Source organism: Ochotona princeps, chromosome 9, assembly GCF_030435755.1.
Source record: "Ochotona princeps isolate mOchPri1 chromosome 9, mOchPri1.hap1, whole genome shotgun sequence".
Classification (NCBI taxonomy): domain Eukaryota; kingdom Metazoa; phylum Chordata; class Mammalia; order Lagomorpha; family Ochotonidae; genus Ochotona; species Ochotona princeps.
Window position 1 is genome coordinate 56,393,128 of NC_080840.1, and position 27,121 is coordinate 56,420,248.

The 27,121-nt window shown below is 39.8% G+C and overlaps 1 long non-coding RNA gene across 4 annotated transcripts in view; it reads left to right on the forward strand.

The window, feature by feature from the left end:
* LOC131481149 (uncharacterized) overlaps window positions 1-27,121 on the forward strand; it is a 152,891-nt gene that overhangs the window by 72,637 nt on the left and 53,133 nt on the right. The window contains exon 1 of one of the 4 annotated variants that reach the window (XR_009246095.1): window positions 22,519-22,648. The exons of 2 other annotated variants lie outside the window; for them this stretch is intronic. This is a non-coding gene — a long non-coding RNA (uncharacterized LOC131481149). Of the gene's footprint in view, window positions 1-22,518; window positions 22,649-25,361; window positions 25,427-27,121 lie in introns of those variants that run through there. One more of the 4 variants, XR_009246096.1, reaches the window with a different exon arrangement.

The following is a 27,121-nucleotide window of genomic DNA, read 5'->3' on the forward strand; positions in this document are numbered from 1 at the left end:
AAATGAAACAATGCAGGGTACCTGCTTCATGTCAGTAGCGCACATCCATGCAGGTAAGGAGAGTGAACTAACTAAATGCTAAGCCGTCATTTCAGACAACCACTTCTACATCTTCAGGCCTAGGATTCAGGTGAAGATTTTTCTTTTAAAAGGAGAATTTGGAGCAAGTTTCTTAGAGATTGAATTTCAGTGAGCAAATTGTTGATCAAAATTAATGTGCCATTTTCAGGCCTAACAACTCAATCTTCTTTCACATAAAAGTATTAGTGGGGACTATTTTATTTTCTCAATTGGAAAAGAGGTAGAGATAAAAGAGATGGGGAGGGGAAGACAAACAAATCCCTATAGATTTCCCTGATTTACAGGTGGGATTCAGAAGTGCCTGCTGTGTGAAAAAGGCACCATTATGCAGAAACACTACTCAGATTTCTCAGTCAGAAACAATCAAGAAGGACCTTGATTGAGTATACCCTTTTAGTATTGTCGAGCACCACAGCAAATTAAATTCATTCAAGTTGACTTCATGGTATGTGTCACTTAAACTGTTTTTCCTGGTGTGTGCTGCCTTCTGCCAACCCCCAAACAAATTTGGAAATGAGAAGAAAGATGTGCTTAAAGTGCACTGTCTGGAAACAGCAGAGCAGATTCCAACACAATAGAGGGGGCAGTCCAATTCCTCGGCTGCCCTCTTGGTTTCGGGGTTCCTGTGGGCTCTGAGATTTTTGCACACTGTTAAAGAGTGAAGAATGCAGGAGCAAGAACTGGTTAGATGCTATAGAGTTATAGTGTTATGATCGACACAGATGTTAGTCTGAATGCATTTTAGGAGCAGGTGTGAAAAAAAAAATTCCTTTGAATATCCAGCAACTCAGGAAGGACCATTTTTTACCCCACGATGAGGGTTGTGAACCAAGATTCTAAAAGGTTCACTTGGTCAGGGTCTTCATTAGTAGGATTTGCAGTGAGAGGCAGCACATGGTTGTGCCTCTAGGAAACTCTTGGTTCAGGCTCTCTGCCCTCCACTGTACTTGTCACTGGTTGGAGCCCTTCCCTGCAGGGTGCCAGTTGGAACTGCTGCTCTTTACCCTAGAAGGAGTCCAGAAGTACTGCTGTGGCTTCAGGACAGTTTCCACTGTCTTCCCTGTCCTTATCAGTACGCCTGCAAAGACCCAGGGGCCTTGATGGCATACAGGAGAAAGCATGGAACAGAGGCCCCTGTGTTCAGATGCTACTAAAATGCATTACAGAAACAGTGTGTACATACCCTGAAGGGCCTCAGTTCTTGTCTTTTAGTTAAGATCCGTGGTGTTTAGAAAAGAGTAAGCCATTCTGACTTTGTGAAACAGGAAAATCTACGGTAAATACAAATCTAGAAAATAAGAAAAAAGAAGCTCCACTGTCATGGCTTTCTGACCTCGAGTTGACTCAGTTCAGCAAGTCTAAATGCAGGGAAATGGCCTGAAGGACTGTGTTTGAAGCTTGTGCTGTGTGTGTCTTTAGACAGTCACTGTCTGTGTGTATGTTATCTGTCCCAGGGCCCCAGGGCAGCACAGAGCCTTCCTCAGACGGCCCGCTTCTGTTGGAAGGCAGGTACACAAAGCCTCCTTTAACTTGGCCGCAAAGAGCGGTAAGATGAAACATGCCCACTGATGGGTAACAGATCTGTCCCCTAAGACACCACTCCTCAGAACATGGCATTTGTTTGACTCTGGGTGAAGCTTTTAGCATTTTCCGTCTGTGAGGTTTGGCCAGTAGCCCTTCTGTTGACTGTCATATTCCCTAGTCAGAAATGTCAGTTACCAGTTTTCTTTCTTCATCTGCTCATTAAGCCTTTTGTATATTTTCTCTCTGACTCTTAGGAATTAGTGATGACATGTGTCATTGAATTTCCCTAAAGGAATATGTGGATACAACAATTAGCAATTCTTTTTTCTGTCAGGTTTCAAATATGTGAAGGTTCTGTTATTTCTTTTTAACTGAAGGCAAGGGAAGCAGATCTGTGTATCATGTTGTTCAGTTCCTTTACTACTTGTCTGTAGAAATAAGAATAAGGATCGTTGTTTATAAATTAAAGCAAGTCCACAGGATTATCTCCTGCAAGTCCAGCTTAGGCAATCCTGTCATCCTTTCACATCGTGTGAGATGTGATAAATGGCTGATGGAAGTTTCCCATCTCCTGATCCGTCTGAGAATGATGCCTGGACTCAGTGGGGAATCTTTTCTCAGCTGTTAGAGGAACAGAGAAAAAATGGAGTCAGCCACAGACCAACTTGGTACTTTGTGACCAGCTCCGTGGGGCAGCGTGGGGGATGTGCCAGAAGCTTTGTGAAGTTAGGCTGAGATGTTGCACAACATGCCTGTGGTTGTTTCCCCAGGCTCTGCCTACCCCGCTGCTGCAAGCTAACTGCCTTTGAGCTTTTTGTCCTTCCCATATGCTATACACTTTTGTGCTTCCTCTGAATTGCTTGGTGTGTGGGTCTCCAAGGCTTGTAGTTTTGTCAAATCTCTTCTCAACGCACAGCTCTGAAACATTCTTTTGTGTGGAGAAGAGAGTGAAGACAAACATCACTAGGAAAAAACCCTACTGGCATGGAGCTTGAAAGAAACCTGCAATGCCTTGTTTTGGAGCCCTACATTGGGTATGCATATTTTAGACAGACTTCAGAATTGCCCTTTGACACAGACTCGCCTTTAAAGAGAGGTACAGATTTAGAAATTGAACAAGGTTCAAATAGTGGAAATGTGACTGGCCAATCCTCTGCCTGCAGCACCAGTGGTCCATGTGGGTGCTCCACTTCAAATCTGGCTTTCTGTTTATAGCCTGGGAAAGTAATGGAGGATGGCTCTGCACCTAAGTGGGAGACATGGAAGGAACACCTGGCTCCTGGATCGGCTCAGCACTTTAAAAATTAGTGAAGCTTCTGGGTACCACCCGGGTGAACTTCACTAAAATTCACTAAAATTCCTTGTCTTCTGTCACTCATCAGCCCTTTCAGAGATCTGTGCACAGCTCCCTTTCCCAGCCTGCACAAAACAATTTTAAGATCTCACCGCCTCTCCCCAGTGTGCTGTCTGCCTCCAGTCAGAGCAGAGGTTCAGACTTCTGGGAAAAACTGGAACCAGCAGACAACTTCATCCTCTATACTCACAAGGTGACTTAGTCACAACATTCTCTCCCTTCTTGTCAGTGCCAGGGTACCTACCCAATGACCTTGGTGTCAAGGTCATACATGTTACCTGAATCCTCAGAAACCCTCTTCCCCACCCCCTGTTGCCCTGGGGGCCTTGTTCTTTTGTTTATTGAATCTTATCAACTGTTGTATTTTCATACTCATTATTTTCCAATATTTTCCTCTTAGCTTGAAAACAAGTGCGTATGTATTTACTGTCTACTGTCTCCATCCTCTGTTTTTCACCTGAAATACAGAAGTAGTATAAACTGCTTGTCACCAAAATCTGTTATTTGTTCCATAATATATGCCTTTTGGGTTTACTCCTTGAACCAATTGGATTTCAACCCAAAAGAAGGCACTTAACTATTCACAAATATAATGCAGGGAAATTGACTAGCAGCAAAGGAGAATAGAGTAGCCAACAGAAGATGTCATGTGAGCACAAAGGTTTTAGAAACTAGAAGCCACTACTACACCTAGGACCAAGGTCAACAGTAGAAATTATCATTGGCCTGTTGGCATAGGGATCACTCTCAGGGGTTAGAGCCTTGGACTGGCTGATATGTCAAATGGCACTGAGACCTCTGAAGAGCTTAATCCCGGGAACTGTTGATAAGCCATCTGAGAAAATGCCATCAGGGTGTCTAACCTCTCTGATTCCTTCTCTCAGTGTCTGAACTCAGCCAAAGTGGAAACTGTTTATGTCAGCACCTGGGAATATATCCTCTTGGGTCATTGGTTTCTCTGTTCCTCCATCTGCAAATAGTTAATTTCCACGCATTACTTTCTATGTAAAAAGAAGGGAAGGGTCGGGCTGAATCTGATGTCTAGCAAAAGCAGAGCCAGCCCAGGCCAACAATGGCTGCTTCAGTGGCAATTCCATAGGGATATTAGTTTTACTATTATTGGATCTCTCTAAATTGCACAGTTGATTATTGCTTCTTTGGAAATCTACTTCTTGGCTTCCGAGGGAACCAGACTTTTCATTCTATTCTGTTCACTCCTTCTGTCTTTAGAGATTTCTCTCCTTCCATAGTCCCATACCTACCACTTAAATCTTGGTGTTCTCCAGAATTCTTCACCTTAAAGTCATTAACTCTCATATTTATTTTAAGAAATTTTAAATGTGTAATATATTTCAGACCTTTCTACCAAGATTTAGATCTGTGCTGACAACTCCATGCTGCCACAACCACTTAAAATTCAACAATAATAAGCCTCACGCTCATCATCTTTCCCTGTATTGCTTAATGATCCCACCAGTCCAGAACTGTGAACAGTCTGGAATTCTATTCTAATTGACAGCTAACAAATTCGCCTGCCATAGTTTCATGGCTACCCACACAACTCTCCCAGGTCAGTGATAGGAAACATTCTTACAACAGAACAGACATCATGGCTTTATGATTGTATTTGGCTCCTTTGTGTTCCCCCACCTCCGAAAAGTCCCACAGACACAACACTGACTGGTTCAGGTGAGGCTACGCAGTCAGTGAGGCTGCATCACCATGGAAGGACTTGGAGCTTAGGGTTCCCTGATCTTGAATAATAAACTCTAGGTAAATTTGCTCTGGATGCAGATGTTATCTTTATACTGAACAATAGAAGAACAAATCCTCACTTTGCTCTGAATAGACTACATTTCAAGGCTTAGATGCTACAAAGATGTTCTAAACAAAGGTGACATTCACTCCTTGATGAGGAAATTGCAGTTTTGTTCACTTTTACCTTGTTCTTGTTGTGAGTCTTGGCTGCAGTATCTTTGGTTTCCTATACAGCTAGAAAATTTTACTTATCATTTAAACCTCAGCTAGCTCATCTGCCATCTGTCTCCTGCCTCAGAGGCAGCTTTTTCTACCTCAGTCCCCTGTGCCATCTTGTATGTTCCTTTGTTTCAGAGCTTCTCACATGATGGATAATTATTTACCGGTTTCCTTTGCCATCCAATGGAAGCATTGGGAGTCACTGTGCCCATCTCCAGAGCTATGGAAGGTGCACTGACAGGAAAGTCGGGAGTGCTTGGTGCCAACTAAGATTCCCCTTAGACTGTACATTGTACTAATTCTAGAAAGTGTGTCTGTTCCTCTTCAAATGGCCCTGATACCAGTGGAATTAGCTATTGTATTTCTAGGATGCAATCTGACATTAGAGGAGTACTAGGTTACAGGGAAAACTGTTTATTAAGACGAATTTACAAAATACATTAATTTTTGAGTACCTATTATGTACCATATAAAAATGGCAGGTAGACAGCCTACTACATCTCTAAAGAGAGAAATTAGTCCAACCTTTCACAGTATTTGGGTTAGTTTACTTTGAAGTCAACAGTATTGAAGAATTTACCACTTTCCATGACCAAAATTTGAAAGAAAGAATTTAGAGTAACCTGTCTTTAATTAAGTTTGAATGTCATTTCTAGAGACTTTGCAGCTGGCAAGCAAAATAGACCCTGGCAAACATGTAAGCACACACATTTCAAGATGGCATAAATCCATTTTTTTATTCTTTGAACAAATTCAAATTTGGTAAGGCTTCTGTCCATTTCTGAAAATTTTGCAAATTCCAGAGTAGTTTTGTTCCAGCCTCATTGGAAAAATCGTGTAACTACTTTCATAATGAATCGATAACCAGTCAAATATTTTTTCAAGCATTTCACATTAAAAGGTAAATCTTACATACTAGAGGATGAGTGGAGGAAAAGCCTGAAACTATCTTAAATCTCAACAACAATGACTTTCATGAAATTGCTCTAGATTTTATTGAAAACTTGTACCAATCTGTTGCTCATAAAGCATATTACTGAGATTTGTATTGGTGCCATGTGGGTTGTTTATATTAGGTAGAAAATTTGGATCAGCTTCCTGGAAAATTGTTTGATTATTAAAGTTTATTGAGTTTGAAGTTTTTAATTTAAAAAAAATTGGGAAAATAAGTTTTTAATGGCTTCATGAACAGGAGACATGAGGCATTTACTTTAAAAAATATTTTTTCCAATTTTATCTTTACTTGAAAGGCAAGTTTACGAAGAGGAGGAGAAGAGGAGAGATGCCTTTCCTTGCATTTGCTGATTCACTCTCCAAATGCCACAATAGCTGGGGCTGGCTGGGTCCGAGGCCTGGAATCAGCAGCTTCTTCTGCGTCTCCCACATCGGTACAGGGGCCCAAGGACATGGGCCATTTTTCATTACTTTCCCAGGCATATTGACAGGAAGCCGAATCAGAAGTGGAGCAGCTGAAACTTAAACCAGTTCCAGAGCACTTTATGGGATGCAAGTGCTACAGACAGATGCTTAACTTACTACACACCACAGAGCCAACCCCATAAAAGCATACTTCTTAGGACAATTTTTTAAAAAGAAGAAATTTTGCATGTTCTTGAGTTGTCCTTATTTGTGAGCAGATTAGCTTGTTCTTCTGTAAAGAGTATATTTATTTTAAGAGCAGAGTCACAGAGGAAGAGACAGATCATCCATCTACTAATTCACTCCTCAGATAGTTTCAACAGCAGAGTTGGGTCAGGCCAAAACCAGGACCCTGGAAAACCATGCCACCTGCGTCTCCTTGTGCAAGGGTGTAAGTACTCCACTCCCCTGGCACATTGGTTTGGAACTCGATCAGAAGCTGGGTATCCAAGACTCAACCCTGTACTCCATATAGGTCTTAATATACTGTGTTCACATTGGCTCCATGATTGTGTTTTTCTGAATCAAAGACCAACCAGAATTGTTAAGCCGATTGTTCAAGTTTATTTCTTAGACTGAGTGTATATATTATAGATGAGTCAATGGATGAAATTCTGGATCAGTGACATGTTTTAATGTGTACAATATGGCACAGTTTGGATATTTTCTAAACTAATGTTTGGTAAAAACAGGTAAATAGGCTGTGCATTTAATCACTCTAGACAATTTAGGTATTTGGTGCTCTTGGTTGAGTATCTTTTGTTTGAAATGCTTGATACCACAATGTCATAGACTGATCTCTTTTTCATTTGAGTATTGTCATATACAAAATGAAGTATGTGGGGATGGGATCCAAGTCCAAACACAACCTATATATGTTTCATATACAATATGTATGCATAGCCTGAAGATAACTTTGTACAGCATTTTCGTGTTTCTGGTTTTCATTGATGCCTTCTATGAGGTCAAGTGTGAAATTTCCACTTGTGGCAACATGGCAGTATTCAAAACTTTTCAAATTTTAGATCATTTCAGATTTGGGATTTTCAAATTAGGGGAGCTCAGCATGTATGAATGCTTCTCGGTCTGAGTTGTCCTATAATAATGTATTCAGGACTTTTAAAGACAGCCATGAATGGATGAAAAGGAGGGGTGGTAGAGAGAAACAGGGCAGTGCCTGCCATGGGCAATTAAGGGGGAGGCAGCAACTTCAGATAATCTAGCATTCAAATTAATGGCTGTTTTTGCTGAATTTCTCTTGGAATACATAAAAATTTTGATTTTTATCTTCTTAACATTAAGGTATGGTGTACATCTCATGAAATGTGCTTACATGTAGACTTTTGTCACCTGCTCACATTATTAACCAACATTCAAATTTAAAAAACAGCATTCCTCTGCATCCTTGCCAGCATTTATTTTTTTATTTATGAATTATAACTTTTATACCTGGGGTGAGGTGATATCTCAAACTGGTTTGTATTTTCATTTCTCTGTTGGCTAACAATACTGAGCATGTTTCTTTTGTTGGCTATTTGGAATTAATCGAGAAATCTCTCCTTGTCCTTTGCCCATTTCTTAACTGAATTGTTGTCTAGTTGTTGAGTTTCTTGAGATGCTTACCTATTCTAGAGTTTTTATTATTCCTCTTCTTAGTTTGTAGTGTGCAAATATTTTTTCCCATTCTGTTGGTTGCCTTTTCACTTTGTTGTTTCCCTTGTAATTCATGAGTCTTCTTAGTGTGATGCAATCTCATTTGTCTATTTTGGCTTTTATTGTCTATGCTTCTGGAGTTTTAGCCAAGAAGACTCTGCCCATGCCAATATCTTGCAGCATTTCCTTTGTTTCCGTTAGGCATTTGACTGTTTCAGTTCTTAGGCTTAGATCCTCAATCCATTTGGAGCTGATTTTTGTATAAGGTGTGAAGTAGGGGCTTTGTTTCATGGATAGTTTTTCCAATACCACTCGAAGAAAGAATCCTTCCTTGTAGTAATTTTAGCTCATTTATTAAAAACTAGTTGGTTATACCTCCATAGATTAACTTCTGGGGTTTATGGTCAAATGAATTGGTCTACATGTCTGTGCCAGTACTGGGCTATTTTGATTGTATCAGTCCTGTAGCATATCTTAAAGTCTGGTATTGTGATGGCTGTAGCCTTTTTTTTCAATTGTTTTAAGATTGCTTTCATTATCCAGGGTATTTTGTGTTTCTATATGAATTTTACAATTGTTTTTCATAGTTCTGTGAAGAATGCCCTTGGTATTTTGATTGGGATTGCTTTAAATCTATAGATTGCTTTGGATAATAGGGATATTTGATGGTATTCATTCTTTCAATCCATAACATTAACATTTTTTGCTTTTTTAGTGTATATTTCCTTCATTCATGTTTTATAATTGTCATTGTGGATGACAATTGGTTGAATTTATTCCTAGACATTTGAGTTACCATGTAGCTATTATGAATGGTACTGATCTTACAGGCTCTTTCTCAGCCTGAGCCGAGTTAGTATGTTAAAATGCCTGTAAGAATTGCCCGTATACAGAAAACTACCAGCAACACCTGCCGGCGAGGTTGTGGAGAAAAGGGAACTCTACTCCACTGCTGGTGGGAATGTAGGCTAGTGCAGCCACTATAGAAGTCAGTATGGAGAACACTTGGGCAATTAAAAATTCACCTACCATATAACCTAGCAATACCACTTCTAGGAATGTATCCAAAATATTTGTTATACTACAAAGCAACATGCACCCCAGTGTTCATTGCAGCACAATCAACAATCGCAGGAACTTTGAAGCACCCCAAATGCCCATCAACAGAGGACTGGATAAAGAGACTGTAGTTCATCTACAATACGAATACTACTCGGCGATTGAAACAAAACGAAATGCATTACTTTGTGGTCAAATGGGCCAAACTAGAGACCATATTGCTAAGGGAAATGAGCCAATCCCAAAAGGTCAGATATCATATGTTTGCTCTAATATAATATGATGTCTAATCCAGAGATATCATTTGTGACTTAGTCTATGTTAATCAATGTTACTGCATACTTACTTGAACCTAATGTAACAAGAACTTGTGATGTAATTAACCATCCACAAGAGGTGGATTGTTTATAACCACCTGTGATTATCAATGTCCACATATACCTGTTATTGGTATGGCTCATAAACAACGAAGGCCTAATACTCACTGTACCTATATTAGGGCTCCAGGATACAAGAATTAAACTACAATGAAAAGTTATTCTCCTACACGGCTGGAAGATACTCCGGTGGAAGCATGATAGACTTGGGAAAATTCATGGTGGACACACGTTATGATTCTAGAGAGGAGAAGGGAAGGGAGGGAATTTGGGGAGGGGAAAGGAAGAGCCCACCACCTACTAAATGTATCAAAAAACAATAAAAATTATATTAAAAATTATATTAAAATTAATTTGATCTCTTCTCTTCCCATGTATTATCACTCGTGGATTACTTTTTCTTGTCTAATGGCTCTAGCCAAAACTTTCAGAATTGTTTTTAAGAATTACAGTAAGCATAGGCATCCTAGTGTAGGTTTGGATCTTCATGGATATACACCTAGTTTTTCCTCATTCAAGATGATTCTGGCTGGATTTGTCATATATTGCCTTGATTATATATTCAATTTTTAAAGATTTTTACCATGAAAGGATGTTGTATTCTGTCAAATTCATTCTCTGACTCTGTAGAGATAGTCACATGATTTTTATTCTGTAGCTTGTTACTGTATTGTGTTTATTGATTTGACCTATTCTTGCACCCTTGGGATAAATCCTATCTGACCTGAGTAGTTGGTCTTTTTAATGTGTTGTTCGGCTCAATTTGCTGGTATTTTGTTGTTGAGTTTTACATTTATGTTTATCAGAGCTATGAATTTGTACCTAATTTCTATTGTCTTTCCCTGATTTGGGGATTAGCATAATGCTGGCCTCATAGAATGGTTGTAGAAATATTCTCTTCCTTTCAGTTTTTTGAATAGTTTATAAAAATTGGGATTAGTTCTTCCTTAAAAGTTGTAGGATTCATCAGTGAAGCCGTAGGGAACTAGGCTTTCCTCTGTTGGAAGGCTCTTGGTGACTCTCAGCCTTGCTTTTCTATGTCTTTGTACCTTAGTTTTAACAAATTATATGCATCCTGTCCATTTCTTCTAAGTTTTCTAATTTATTGGCATATACTTGCTTATGATAATTGCTGATTACTTTGTTTCTGTGGTATCAATTGTAAAATCTCTTTTCTCCTCTGATTTTTTTGAATTTTAATCTTTTTTGGGTTACTTTGGCCAATGATTTATTTTATTTTTCAGAAATTATTTGATATTTTATGTAATTTAAGAAATTTTTTGTTTATTTTCTAATTCTAATTTGGAGTTTTATTTGTTCTGGCTTTCTCTTCATTCATCAGTATTCAATCAAAGTTGAATAGCATATTTGTTTCTTTGCTTTTAAAATATTCTTTTTAGTTTATTGAATCTGCTGTACTTTAAAAATGGATAATGATCCATTCATCCTCGTGTTTATTCTATTTTGTTTCACAAAGAATTGAAGCTATACTCTTACGTGAATATATCTTTAATCTGAAAGTTTTATGACACCAATGGGATTTAAATCAAACATGACTTTTTTGAAAAATTAGTCTCATACTCCCAAACAAAATACAAAGAAACGTACTTGATCCAAAACTTGAAAGCAACTTCCTGATAAAGTGTTAAAATTTGATGGCGATGCAGACATGTAGAACTCCTACATGTTTGTTCAGTGGCCATAGATTGAGTCCAGTAGCTGAGAATCTATCCAGGTCTCTCCCCACGCTTGACAAGAATCTACCTGCTTGAGGCACCATCACTGCATCTCAAGGTTTGCATTAGTAGAAAACCAATTGGTAGCTGAACCTTGGCACTCTTGTGTGCATGGATTTGAAGTGGAGCACCTAGAACTGGAACCAGTCTATGATGGCTTGCTAGCATTGCAAGTGGTGGCTCAATCCACTCTGCTGTGTTCTTGTTTCTTTTTCTTTGACAAAAACCTTGCTGAAAAGATGAATATAGATACTGATAAGTTGAAAACTGCCACTGTGTGGGGGAATTATTACAAATTCACCTAACCAGTATCACTGGTTACAAGATAGTGTACACAGTCATTAAAATCTATCATTGCCTCTTCAGCTTTGAGATTCAGTGATGGTGGCTCAATGAATGGTGTAAATCATTGCAATAATACTTAATGTTATGATATTCATACATATATATATCAATTACACATACAAATATGAGTTAGTGTGCATACCATGTGAAAACATCCATGGATTGCATTATCTATGGCGTATACCTTTTGAAATATTTCTTAGAAACTATCAGTAACTCATTTAGGACAACATGCTTCCTTTTAGAGGTTGTGTGTTTATTATCCTATGTCAAGCTGGCTTTTTTCCTTCCAGTTTGACTTGATTCCAGCAAAATGATCTTACCTCCATGTCAAAATGTCTTGCCTGCCCTCTTCCAGAGATAGCCTGAGATGTGTTAGTGTGAGAAGCCCAGGAATGAAGTTGAGGTTGCCTTGGCCAGTGACTTCCCCTACGACCAGGTTATCCCCAGTCATTTGTAAATCTGGACTTTACTTCCTGAGGCTAGTGATATGCCTCACATTCTAAACCTATTTAACACTTTGCACCCAGAAAATTGTCCATTAGATTATGTTGGCTAAATAATTCCGTAGCCTTTTCTCCCAGCCATGTTAGTCCTTGGTTAGGCCACTGGCCTTTAAGAATATAAACTAGGACAGTCTAAGTCACATGCAAAAATGGCAAACTTTTTGTGAAGATGATTCTCCTTGTCACTTCTCTAAACGGACATCTCTAAAGATGAGAAAGATTCTGTAGTAGGCAACTCAAAGATAAAAATGAGAACAATGTTATCAGTTGATTTATTCTATTTCCATAATGGTCCAGAATTCTGTGAAATTAAATGAATTTCAAATAAAAATGTCTTAGTGTTTTTAGCCTGTTATGACCGAAAGAAGAAAAACAGCCCTATAAATCAGGTTGCTTATAACCTAATAGATTTATTTCTCATACTTCTGAAAGTTGAAAGTCAAAGATGTAGGGGAACTTTGGAGATGACTCACTCGCAGGTTCATAGCTGGTGGACTTCCAAATGTGATCTCACGTGGAGCGAGGGGTGATGTATCCCTTTCATGAAAGCATTAAGTTCTCCCTCTCTGCCTAATCTGCTCCTGGTAATACTATTAGGAGGACGATTCTGCTTCAGCACATACATTGTGGGTGGGAGACACACACATCTTGACAATAACATGCCTATAGCCACAAGCTTTCTTTGGACAGCCAATGACTGTTGATTCTCCCTCAGGTTTATGTCTCATTTTGACTCCTTGATGAAAAGGAATGCTCATCCCTTCCTAACTCCTTGCTGTCTTCACTTTGGCATCAGTGCCAACTCTTTTTTATAGGCTTTTAAGTCCACCATTCTAATGTGTTTATAACTCTTGTACCATGAATCAAAACAGTCACCATAAGGTTTTGAAATCATTTGGTCAGAATGTGTCTCCTTAGGGCATGCTCGTGGTGGGGAGGAAAGGAACTCCCAGCTTTTGATTTTTAAAGCTAAAGGGAAGCTAGGAAATCTGGAGTGATCATTTCCTTTTCTAGTTCCCAGTGAAGAGAAAAACCAATTGATTTGATTTAGTAGTTGGCACTTGGTAAATATATTACAAATGAGTGAAAACCACGAAACTATTTAAAGTAGCCTTGAAAGTAATAGGTTTGTGTTGCTATACAAGGTTCTCTTATTCCTACATGTATTACTAGGGAATTGAGAGCATTTATATGGGATGTAAGATGAGAAAAGATTGTCTGAAATTGCAAAATCATAACTTTCAAAAACCAGTAAGTAGAAAAAAAATACAAACTGAGATTGACTTGGATTTTGTCATCATTTTCAGACTTTCACAGAAATCTCTGCCATCCTGGCTACAGCATGTTATTTGAATATAAATGGCTGGGTCAGCTAAGAATGTTGCTTGTACGGCAGAACCAAGGGAGAAGCCCACGATGGCTGTGCCTGTTCATGGACGTTAGAACAAGTTCGCATATAAAACAAGAAACCATAACTAATTAACACCAGGCAGGTGGTCTTGATGGAAATTTAAAATCCAAACTGGGTCAGCGGGGAATACAGACTTGGCAGACAAAACTGTAACTGAAATGATTCCCCAGGACCCGCCAAGTGAGCTTTGAGCCAACTGCCCATATGAAAAAGCTTCCTGTGCCAGTCATTTCTGGGAAACTTAAGCCAAGGACAAATGACTGTAGTTCTTAAAATGAGTATGATTACATTAAGATTTCATGGCATGAGCATTTGTTAAGGCAGAAGTAGGATCAGTGTGGATGCTGCTCCAAGTGCATTTATTAATAGCTGGGAGGACCATAGTGAGGGCTTGGCTGAGCTTTCAACAAAAGAGAAGGTGTGAAGATTAGCTGGAACAAGTTGGAATTGAGAAGAGGAAATATTTAGGTCCTCTGAGTGCCAGTGCAAAGTCAGATACCAATAAGGATGGAACTATCTGAGTAGCAGCCAGAATAGCTGAAGTGTTGGGAGTGAAAAATAAGCTTTACTGCCAACAGATTGTTGAGGGAGAAGGCTGGGTGTGTGAGATGAAATAGAAAAATAGAGAGAGGGCGGTTATCTGAGGTGTGATTTCTATCACGGGGCCATGATGAAATGGCTTTGCTTGCTCTTCTCTAAAGGGGCACATAAAATAGTGAGCTGTCTGTCCCAGACGGGCCCTCAGAGGTGATCTGGTTCTCAGCCCTTATTTTATGGCTGAAGAAGCTGCAGCCTGGAGGGGAAATGTCTCACCAAAGACACACAGTGAGTTCTTTAGCAGAACCTTCCCGAAACCTGAGTCTCCAGTCTTTCTGTCTGTTTCCTTTGCTACTTCAGGACTAGTGAATTTTATCATTGCTGCTGAGCCATTCCCTCCTTTTCTTTGTATTGAAGTGCAAAGACACACGGAGGCTCTGAAGCAAACTGGAGCTTGTCTGGCAATCCAAACAGTAGATGGGTAATTTCACATGAATAGGCCTGAAGTTGAAATCTGTAGATTTGAAGGAATCTGCACTATTCTGAACTGATCATGAGTGTAGTGGAAAATGGCTCTCTTTCAGGGAGGTTTTACTTTTTCCGACTATGAAGACAAAAAAATAAAAAAAACCCTGCATACTTATCATAGGAACTGGAAAATACAAAACCAACTAAAGTAAACATTTGCAATCCCACTTCTGAGAAATAACCATTGCTACTATTCGAATACTTCCTTCAGAGCTTTCCTAAGCACATTGTATTTTATAAAATTTAAGATCATAATATTTACACATACATATAATTTTAAAAAATCAACTATGGAGTTATAACTTTCATATAGTTAAATGAACCATTTTCGGTGACTCCTTTGAGTTCTGGCAAATACAAATAAACTCCACTTAACTACATGTTTGTATTTGGGGCTAGTTTCTTATCTGCTTGCACATAGCTCCTTTGGCCTCCCTCCTCTCCCTCCCTCCTCTCCCTCTCTCCCTCCCTCCTCTCCCTCCCTCCTCTCCCTCCCTCCCTCCCTCCCTCCCTCCCTCCCTCTCTCCCTCCCTCCCTCCCTCCTCTCCCTCCCTCCCTCTCTCCCTCCCTCCCTCCCTCTCTCCCTCCGTCTCCCCCTCTATTTTCTTTCTTCTCCCCTCTCTCACCCTTTTCTCCTTTCTTCCTCTCCCCTCCCCCCCGCATCTCTCTGCCCCTCTCTCCCCTCTCCCTCCCTTCCATCCTCCCCTCACTCTTGGTCTCTCTGTCTCCTCCATGGAGGGCGCTGTGTATGCTTCCCTGGCTGTGCCTCTGTCTCTCTCACTGTGTGGCTTCCATTGTGTCCAATTCTCTGCGATCATGATGAAGTCTTCATGGTTGGGAAGTCACTGTCAGCATCTTTCTTCTGCTTCCTTAATCCAGGGTTCCCTTGGCCTGAGATAGAGCAGGTGGGGTAGGAAAGGGGAGAGTGAGGCAATACCAAGAGGACAGGAAAAAGCAAAAACATTTGCTGTCCTAATAATTCAAGATGATATTTAGATGTTTCACTTATAGATTAGTTCTGTTTCCTGAAAGGAAATATTTCTATGGCACATACTTAGGAAATCATTTTTTCCAGTATTTGGCATTTCCACCCAAGCACCTAGTTGTGTATTGCCCTGGTTTCACTTCTTTTTGTCAGAGACAGTCATTTCTTCTGTCATTTCCACGTCACAGACTCACTGTTGTCCTTTATGGCATGACAGCTGTCACCTTCATGTTCTTATAAGTTTGGTAAAGGCATTAATACTAATGATGATATTTAAAGTATAGTGCATATAGCTTATCATATCACTTACTTCATTTAACAGCCTTATATCTTTGAGTCTATTTCCAGATTATTATTATTATTGATAATAGTTATAGATGTTTCTTGCTTGCTTTGGCAACTTATATTTGTGTATAATGTATATGTATACATATTTAAAATACTTTTGTTCTTGTTCTCTTGTCACATAATATAAAATTTATTAATGATAATTTTTTATACATTTTAATAAGCATGAATGTCACCCAAGTACTTGGCTTCCTTTAGAGATTTCTAACTATACAATATGGCATATAGAAATAGGACTTGCCTGTCATTTTTATTTGGAGATACATTTTATTTAAGGAGATTTGTGTGTATCAAATTGACAAGGGGAAGATTTGGTGTGTGTTTTTTTGTTGTAATTTCTGGTAGACACATGCAGCCCCCATCCTCTGGTTTACTCCTCCAGATGCCCATAGTGACAAAATCTGGGTGAACGCTGAAGTCAGAAATGGGAACTCAATCTAGGTCTCCTGTGAGCTGCAGGTACTCAGCTGTTTGCACCATCACCACCACCTTCTAGGTCTTGCATTGTCTGGAAGCTGGAGTCAGGAGTCAGAGGTGGTGACTGAACCCATCCTGATGAGGCATGCAGGAGACCTAAACAGCATCTTAACTACTAGGGCTAGTACCTGCCCTCAGAAAATGCGATTTGGATTCCCAGTTGTTCAAACATACAACAATGTAGGTGTTGCTGCAAATGTACTTTGTAGATGTGATTGAAATCTATACTTAGTTGTCTAATAAAGGAGAGTAACCTGGGTAAGTCACGGTGGGCCTGAATTGATCCGCTGAAGAGCTAAATGACCAAAGCTGAGTGGTAAGTGAAAGCAAAGATACTCTGCCTGCGGACTGCAGCTTTAGCCTGTTCATGGCTCCTAGGCTGCTCTTGCTGATGGCTTGTCCTATGGATGTCAGGCTTGTCTAACCAGTTTCATAATCATGTAAGCCAATTCCTTGCAAGAAGGCTCTTAAGGCATCTCTCCTAATGTTCTGCCTCTTTGACCCTCGCTGACAGAGGAGAAAGGAAATCCATCTCACCTGGTAGCCCATAGATGCAGAGGTGTTCTCTCTTTCTCTGAGTGGGAAGATGGCCAGCCTTCTCCTCCCTAGGTAGCTGTCCTACATCCTGTTTTGTGTCCTGACACTGGGTCCTTGCTGAGCTATGACATAGGAGCAGTTACTATTTGTTGTGTCAGTAAAGAAAGAAACCAAACTGCTCCAGAATTGGTCTGTATTCTTCACATTAACAAATTAGCCATTGAATACTTGATAGATTTTTGTGAATGAGCCATTGTAACACATCAGGAAAGATTTTCAGAATGCTTACTTAGCTTGACAAGGAAATTAATAGAGTGCATGGAATGCAATTTATTTGCATCCATTTCACTATAAATAATCATACATTTATTTTCTTCCCCATGTGGGGAAAGTTTTATTGGGTATCTTTCTTTGAGAGAATTTTCCTCAAATTCATTAGTCTTATGGAAACCTGGGTTTTTAAAGGGGGAGGATCTCCTTAATAACAGCTATTTCTGGGCCCAGCACAGTGGCCAAGTTGCTAATGTCCTCGCCTTGTGCCTGCCAGGATACCATATGGGCATGAATTCTAATACAGGTGGACCCATATACCACCCAGCTTCCTGCTTGTAGCCTGGGAAAGCAGTAGAGGATGGCCCAAGACCTTGGAACCTTGTACTTGTGTAGGCAACCTGGAAGAGGCTCCCATCTCCTGGCTTCGGATTGTTGCAGCTCTGGCTGTTGCGGTCACTTGGGGAGTGAATCAATAGACGGAAGATCTTCCTCTCTGTCTTTCCTCCTCTCTGTATATCTGACTTTCCAATAAAAGTAAATCTTTAAAAAAAAAACCCAACTATTTCTAAGTTTGAATACTTAGATATTGCTATAGAAAAACACTTCATGAAGTATTTGAATGTTCACTGGCCCAGGGTCCTTGTCAATGCACAGTTGCAGTGTGGACTGGATCGACATGCTATGCTGCCTACATGGCTGCATTAAGACATAGTGCAATGAGTCATGTGGTTTGCTGAGCAACAGAATAATTCTTAGTGGACTTTTGAACAAAATCTACAATTTTCCCTTGATTTTCAAGGTGGTTGTATTTCAGAAAAAAATGTTTATTAAGCTAGTGCAAACGTACTTCCTGTTCATTTGTGAAACTGAGTTAGGTCCCAGGCTCAAAAATTAGACTTCTATAAACCACAGAGGACAAAGTTACCCAGAGTGTCTGACATAGTGCTTAGCAAATGGTAGCAGTAGATATTTGTATAACTGTGTGTAAGGCTTTCCTCTCCATGAAATTGGCTGGGACATTTAAAAGTTGTATGGCATGAGAGACAATTTTCCGCCTGTGGGACTGTGTGTGACACAACAGGATGACTAGCATCTGTTGCTCTTGCTGACTACAGCTGGCGGTGCCCCTAATTATTGTGAGAACCCAAAAACTACCACCACAAATTTCCAAATTACCCCCTTTGGGTGGCATTGTTTAGAACCACAGAATTAAGTAATGGTGTGGGCACGGTGTCTGTCCATTAGATTCTGGGGAACACCCACTGGCAGAAATGATGGTGCAGTCAAGGGAGATGGGGCATACAGAGTTCAGGGTCCATCGGATTCAGGGCCCATCTGTCCTGTGCATGGAGCCACAGGCAAAGGAACGCTTTGGGGGAGGAATTTGGATGCAGATTGCAACACTGCTAACTAACAAGGACCTGTGTGTATGTGCTAGAGGAGCCTGCCTTAGGAACACTTGTTAGAAAACAGAGCCTGTCTGCCAGTTGTCAGAGGATGAAGCTGGGCATGGGATGTAGAGGATGGGCTCAGCCTCCTTCCCTGACCTGGTGGTGAGGTGCTGCTTCGCTGAATTCCATGTGAATACACCTTTGCTGGATTTCCAGTCAAGACACAAACTGGTGCTAAGAGCACAGATAAAATCCAGAGTGATGAGAGGGGCGAATGGTTCAGGAGGTGGTTTATGTGGGAAGCATGCACCCCAGGTGTTGTTGAAATTCCCCCTCTGTATCCTCCTTTTTGCCTAAGTTGCAGGCTAGAGCTAACCCTTGGGTTGGACTTCACCTGCTCAAGTGGATTCCTTTGTAATGCTAAAGTGTATTAATGAATAACCTGGATATGAGTGATAATAGCACCTTTAGAGATCATGGGTGGATCTTGGCAAAAACTGAAGATGGGGGAATTCACATCCCCAATTGTTTGTTTTCCTTTCCTCATTAGCATCCTTTCCCCACTGGTGTCTGGGAACGACAGCATAGTTCACTCCGAAACAACAGGTATGAAAGGAGTTGTTGCCCTTCTTTTCTTTGGCTACGTGATTTCCTGAAACTGGAAGGAAAACATAATCCCAAGGTTCAAGTCCAGAGCTAAGGAAACGTTCACAATGGGGCTTAAAGCACCTGGAGAAAGAAAAGCTGGTGATGGAGATAAACCAGAAGCCAAGCTACAAGGCCATTGAGAATAGAGTTGATGTTACACTTGACAGAAAGTCCGGCAACATAAGTGCCAGCTGGGCTAGTAACATCCAGGCCCAAGAAATCCAAGTTAGCAGTCAGAGAAGTCACAGAGCAGATAAAAAGTAATCGCCCAGGTAATTGTGTTCACAAGGCTAGAATTTGTCCCAGCAGTCCCCCTCTGCAACACTTTAAAGATAAAAGACAAGTTGATGGAGGGAAAGGACAAAGATTATCCTAAGGGTGTCTATGGTGATGGTTGAACTTGATCAGTTTAACTTGACTCTGTTATGTGTTTAGGGAAAAACTAGTCCATATGTTGCTGTGATCATATTTTCTAGAAGCGATTCACATTTATAGTCAGTTGACTTTTTCAGAGGAGGAATTCTGTTTCAAGTCTATAACATAGAAAGCCTGTCTTTCCATACTTTCCTATAGGTTGTGGACTCCAGGCTGTGTGTCGTGCAGTCTTGCATGGAACTACAGCCTCAGTTTGTGGTTTGCTGGTCTACGCTACAAGTTTTAGACTTACCAGTCTTCCATACTAACCATGTGATCCAGTTTTTTTAAAAAAAAATATATAATCATCTTTCCACATCTCTGGGTTCTACATTCACCAGTTCTAACTATGGATCTGAAATAATAAAATTGCACTTGTACTAAATATGTGTGAATTATATTTTCTTACTCTCTAAACAATACAGTATAGCAACTATTTATGTAGCATTACATTATCTTGTTGTAAGTATTCTAGAGATGATTCCAGGCATACAGGAGGAGGTGCATAGGTTGTATACAAATACCAGTTCATTTTATACAAGGGACTTGGGATCCTTGGTATTTGTTGTGGAAGCAATTCTTCACTGAAAATGAGTGATGGAATATATATATATGTATGTATGTATATATATATAATCTATTGTGTTTCATTGGAGAACTGTGGTGGGTACAGCTAAGAGACAACTTGGATTTCCATGTTCATTATAACTAGGAAAATGATAACCAAAAATCCTTTTTTGAGTCCATCTTCAAGGGTTGCTAAATGTTTCTTCTTTCCCAGTAAGTCCTGCTGCTGAAGACTACTAATCCCTTGGTTTCACAGACTATCTTGCAGCTCTTTTTAACTTTTATTTTCATTTTTGCTCCCACTAAGAAGCAGCTTTTGACATTTTTTCCTTTCTGGATTCCCCACTGTGGAATTTTAATATCACAGATGACACATCTGTTTATGTATTGTGTGTGTCTGTGCTTTATCAATAGAATGAGATTACCTCACTGCCCAAGGGTCAGTTCTGTGTCCCCTTATTTGCCTTTGTTGGGAATGGTGTGTTCTGATGTCAGCTAAAAGGGATATAGTAGAGCTGATGGAAAACAGCTATGGGAATTGCAGTCCATTGCCTTTTGCTGCATACTTGAGATGCCAGTCCAGCATTCACACCATGAAGCTACCCTGACATCCTAACAATTCTGTAGGTAGAATACTCACCTTTATAAAGTGAACAGCAGGGATTTGCCAGAGGCCAGGATGTTGCAAAGTCAAGAAAGATTTGCCAGATTCCTTCTGGTATTGATTAGCCACATGCCTCAAAATGTGGTAGCATCTGGCACTCCAAAAAATAGGGCAGTACACATAAGAGCAATACTAATGGATGGTCTTAGTGTTTCTAGGTTTCATATACATGGGGCTATTGGTTTACCCCAGAGTCTCTGCCCAGAAGAACTCTTACAACATTTAACTGAGTGAACAACTTTAATATTAAGAGTCACTTTGCTCAAGCTCTGGGTAATTGGCACTCAAAGCAATGGTAAATCCTAAAAATATTGTCGTCATTTTGTCTTTATTTTCCTGGAGAAATTAATCCAGAAACAGAGCTGCTTCCCTTTATGCTCTTTCCTTATCTTGCTCCTAAATCCCCAGCTGCCCCTGTCTGGGGACTTCAGCTGTGCTGTCCGGCTCTGTTGATGCAGGACACATCCTCTGCAGACATCTCGATGTTCTTGAAGCTGCCTTGACAAATACATAAGCATATGGGCTTTTCCTAACAGATACTACTCCGCAATGCTAGCACCCTCCATTCCGCTCCATTCACAGTAGTGAAAGCACAGGTTCTTAGGCATGGGTGTGCTGCAGGAAGAGCCCAGTTTGCATGGTGGGTAAAAACCTTGTATGGTTCTCTCTCTGAGATCTAGCTAGACGAATTCTTAATTATAAAAGGAAGAGCACATGTCTGCAATGCCCCTTGGCATAACCACAGTAGGTGGCTGAGCACATAGATTCTGATTCAAATATCTGTTCTACCGCTTCTTGTGAGAGCTTAGAAGCTACTTAACTCCTCATCGCCTCAATTTACTAATCTGAGCTTGGAAGGAATAATAACTACTTCACATGATTATCAGGAGAATTTAGTGAGGTACCATACACCAGATAGTTTAGCTGTTGCCTAGTGCCTATTTAAACATTTAATTGACAACTGGTTGTTATTCCTATTATACAACACCTCTTCTGTTGTTAGGTTCTTCTGCTTAAGTACTGGGCACTTTTATCTTTGTGTAGGGAGTGAGAGGTGTATTTTGGGCAGTTTTCTCTGCTGTTTCTGTGGTTGTGGCTTTATGGACTCTGGACACTGCTCATCTGAGTTAAATAGACAAAACAACAAGCCAGAAACACATGTATCTGCCTTATTAAACTTTTAACTGCAATTCCATTGTCACATTACATGGAGCTTTGGTATTGGTTGTAGTCTAATGGATTTAGAAATTACATTGGAGGCGCCATCGTATTCATTATCCAGTCATCCTGCACTACTGTACAGCACTGTGCACGATGTAGATAGAAGCCTGGATGGACATAAATCATATTAGGAACAACAGGGATAGAGATTTGGACATTTTCTTTGGAGGGCTGTGCTGAGCTCACACTACTTTATTTGTGACAGCACTGGAGTCTTACAACACTAGGTGGCAGGGATACAGTGTTCTAGAGTTGAAGTAGTAAGTGAAGAAGTACAGGGTTGTTCCAAGCTTCAAACTTACCTGTTCTTGGCACACACCATAAGAGGTCAATCAGAGGATGGAGAAGTCTCTTCTAGCTGGTTTATGAGTAGAATAGGTGTGCCTTTAAGGAAGGATTAGTGGCAAGTGTTTAATTGTAGCATTTGGAGCAATAGAAAGGTGGGTGGAATTCCAGTGGGAAAAAAGCACTTGGATAGGGTTAGAATAAAAGGCCCAGACAAGGAAGGAGCTAGACATTTCTGGAAATCTAAGTGTTTTCACCAAAACAAAGGATATGGATCAGAGAGATCTAACTGGAAACTTCAGCTGAATTCAATTTCTGAAAGATCTTCAGTGTAAGAACAGGAATTGATATTATTAATTAATTATAATCACTACAATCAATTATAATTGTAACATAATAATTGATACTAATGAATTAAAATTATAATCAATTGTAATAATTGATCAATTATTGATAGCCTGGGACACTTGAGAATGAATGAATTCTTAAGTGACTGCTTTCCTAATGTGAAAATATGAAATCTGAGATGATCCAAATTCCAAATTATCTGAGCACTGACATGACATTCCATTTTGAGATTTTAGAGTAGAGATGCTCAACTGGTAAAATCAGTGCAGCATTCCAAAAACTGAAAGCTTCATTATCTGAAAGTTTTGGTCCTAGGTGTTTCTATAGGGGTACTGAACCTATACTATATTGAAAGATTACATATTTTGATGAGAAGAATATATACCAAATGATTGCATAGAATTTCAGAAAAGACACCTTTATGTTTGAAACATTTCTCTTTAAAAGTTGGGATGGCCTGTCACTGCTTCAAGTGTTTTGCTCATGATGTACTCATCAAAGTCACACTTGTCTTCTGGGAGAAATGGGATTGGAGCTTGTGGCACCAGGCCCAGAGAGCTGTACACCCGCCTGATAGTGGGTGGGATGGGTGTAAACTTGCCAGAAAATGGCCAAGCTCTCTTTCGTCATGAAGCACAAATTATCAACAACTGAAACTCTCTCTGAAGCCAATTACGAAGGAGGCAAGGCGTGTTCCAAACTTGTTTTTAAGATAGCACTAGGGCTGCAGAGATACAGCCGCCTAGATAAACAAGAGAGAAGAGAAATAAACTTGCAAAACGTCAGGGTCCTGACTTGCCTGCTACAGCCCTGTTCTACCAGCTCTTGGGTTCCACTCACATGTCATCCCAAATATTGGAATCTGCCAGGGAACCAAAAGACGCCCTGAGTCCATAAGAATGTTTTTAGTAGCCCAAGCCCTTCTTCACATCTCTTCCTGACCATTACTTACATCAAGTATATATTCTTACATTGTCAAAACTAACAAATGCAACACTTGATCCATAGGAGATAAACTGCAAAAATTCGGTGAAAGTTCCCTCTACCCAAGCTCTTGTCTTACATTTCATGACAAAATCCTTTCCTCATACTTTTTAAAATTTCATTTTTTTATGATACAGTTCCATAGGCTCAGGAATTTTCCTTCCCATATTTCCTCCCCTCGCCTTACCCACTAATTTCACTTAGATTAATATAATATAATAATAATAATATAGCCCTTCAACATTCTCATATTTCAGTGTATACTGATATTGTGGGTATAAACAATGGTAGAAAGTCCAACATCCTATTTTCAAGCTATATTTAACAGTTTAATTGGAAGCTCATCATTCATTTGGTGGTAGAGATATATTCAGTAATATATCCTCGCTTCTCGGCATGCTAGCCTCTATTATTATTCAGTTCTCTAGATGAATATATATATAAATGTTTATCTGTTGATCTTGTATTTTGCATAAAGGTTAACATTAGTGAGAATATATGCCACTTGTCCTTTTGAAATTTACTTATTTTATTGAGCACAATGGTCTCTAGTTGTGACCACTTTGTTGCAAAAGGTAGAATTTAAATCTTTTTAACGGCTGAGTAGCATTCCATAGAGTAGATGTACCACTGTTTCCATTCCTTTTCAACAGGCATCTCAGTTGTTTCCACATCTTTGTTATTGTAAATTGTGCTCCTGTACATATGGGATTACAGGTCACTTTTTTATACACAGTTTTCATTTCCTTTGGATATATTTCCCAAACTGTAATAGCTGGGTCATATGGCAGATACATTTTCAGTTGTTTTAGTGCTCTCCACATTGGTTTCATAATGGTTTTACTAGCCTATGATCCCACCAACAGTGAAGGAAGGTAAATTTCTCCCCATATCCATGTCATCAAGTGTTAGTAGATTCTGAATGTAAATCTCACTGAAGTTAAGTGGGACCTCAATGTGTTTCTTATTTGTATTTCCTTGATAGCTAGGGAGCCTGAGTATTTTTCATATATCTACTAGCTATTCGAATTTGTTTTTTTCAAAAACTATGTTCATTTTCTTCACCCATTTCTTCACAAGGTTATTTTGCTGTGATTGAATTTCTGAAGCTGCCTGTAAATCCTGGATATTAGTCCCCTATTGGTTGTGTAGTGTGCAAAGATTTTCTCCAATTCTCTTGGTTGTTTCTTCAGTTTGCTGATCATTTCCTTTGTTGTACAGAAGCTTCTTAGTATGATGCAGTCCCATTTGTTTGCTTTGATTGCCTGTGTTTTTTTTCCGCTAAGAAGTCTTTCCCATTGCCCATATCTTGCAGAATGTTTGTTTGCTTGTAATAGTTGGATGGTTTCTGGGTGCACCTCTAGGTTCTTGATCCATTTAGAGCTGATTTTTGTATAAGGTGACAGGTGGCAGTCTTGTTCTTACTTCTGCAGGCTACTATCCAATTATTGCAACAACATTTGACCAGACTTGGTGTCTTTAATTTGTAGATTAGTTGGCTGTACATGTGGGGTATCCATTCCGTTCTATCGATCTTCTTTGTTTCTGTGCAGTACTAGACTGTTTTTGATGACCAGTATGTTATAGTATGTATTGAGGTCTGAATTTGTGATCTATCACTAAGTTGTCTGTCTTTTGCGCTGCATTGAAAACAAAACAAAACAAAACAAAACATTGATTCTTGGTGTTCATCTCTTCCTCTTGGGTCCCAGTCCTGTTTTCCCAGTGATGCCCTAAAACTTGAAGTTCTGCCTCCTAGGGACCACTCTCTTGGCTGGTATGTGTTGCTTGAGAACACGCCTGCTCTTACTCCCTTTACTCTCCCTGCCTTCTTCCCATGACTTTGGGTGCAGATCCCCCTGCATGTCTAGACATCCCTTTTACACGACACTGGAACCTGCTCTCTTCGACTGTTCTGTGGAGTAGAGCTATTTAATTCTAGAATTGTTCTTTCTCATTCAGCCCATCTCCTCAATGCCCACAACCTGAATTGGCAGCTAGAGAATTTAGTGAGCAATATAATTCCTTTGAATGAAAGAGATTTATCTGACTTATACATAGAAAAATTTATGAATCTTTATGAAATGAATTTATAAAGATTTATTTATTTGAAAGAGTTACACCAGGAAAGGCAAAGAAAGAGATCTTCCATCCACTTGTTCACTCCCCAAATGGTCCCAATGGCAGGCGCTATGCCTGGCTGAAGCCCAAAGACCTGATTTTCTTCTGGGTCTCTCACATGTATGTGTTGTGTATGGAGCTCAAGCACTCGAACCATCTGCTGCTTCCACAGGCACATTAGCAGAGAGATGCATTGGGAGTGGTGCAGTTGAAACTCAAGCCAGCACCCTATAGAATGCCAACACTGCAGGCAGTAGCTTAACTTGCTGTGTCATGGCACTGGTCATAAGCATGATCTTTTCAGAAGTGTTTCTAGTAGTGAGTCCATTTTGGTGGTCCTCAGTGCCTCTTCAAAAGACTGATACAGCACTGGACCAGAATTTGTATTGAGACAGAGAATCAAAAGAAACTTTCCATCCTTGTTTTCTCATATGTCATCCCACCTATCTCAATAACAGCAGTATACTATCTGGAGATGATATTCATTCAGCTGGTTAATTACCTAGGAATAAATGAAAGTCCTTCAATGAAGTAGTGCAAAAACCATTGGTTTGTCTCTGTCTGCCTCTTACCATCTCTAAGGCTAGCAGAACATCAAGCATTGCATACTACTTTCAGAGCTCAGGATGGCAAAGGAAGCACATCGATATGCCCCATTGGATTGGGAAGTAGGACCCAGAGATTTAACCAGCATGGCAGGGCATAAGGCTGATTTCATGCTTTGACCTGGCAATTGCACCCCTAATTGGGCACACAATTACACTTTCATGGCATTTAAACACTTTAAAGAACCCATACTCAAGACACAGGCTACTGTGTGTTTTCCTGAGGGTGTAGTCAGAGAGTAAAGAATGTAGGGACTTCTGAAGCATAATTAAGCATTTAATTGTGCATCTAGACTTCACTGATGGTTTTACACATGCATGTGATTATGATTCATTTGAAAGCATTCTATTGATGCTAGTCTGTATTCCATTTCGCTATATGACAAATTAGTAGGGAAATATTCAAATCATCTGATTCTTAAGGTCTATTTCTTTAGTTTCTTTTTAGTTTTACCTTAAAGTGTCTAGAGATTTAAAACAACCACAACTGCAAGGGATTCCACATCTGACTCTTATAAAGCACATGAAACAGAATGTACATAACTGTGGGTCGTTTGCAATTAGAGTAAGTGTAGTCCAAATATGGTGTCTGTCATCTACCAATACACCTCCTTCCTCCCCTCTGTATTTTCAGTTGGAGAAAACAGTGCATTGAAGTCAAATCTTTTATCTGAATCACTGAGTTGCAGAGACTGGTCATGAATGTCAGCTGCCCTTGACCCAACGTCTTTCCCTGTAACATACTC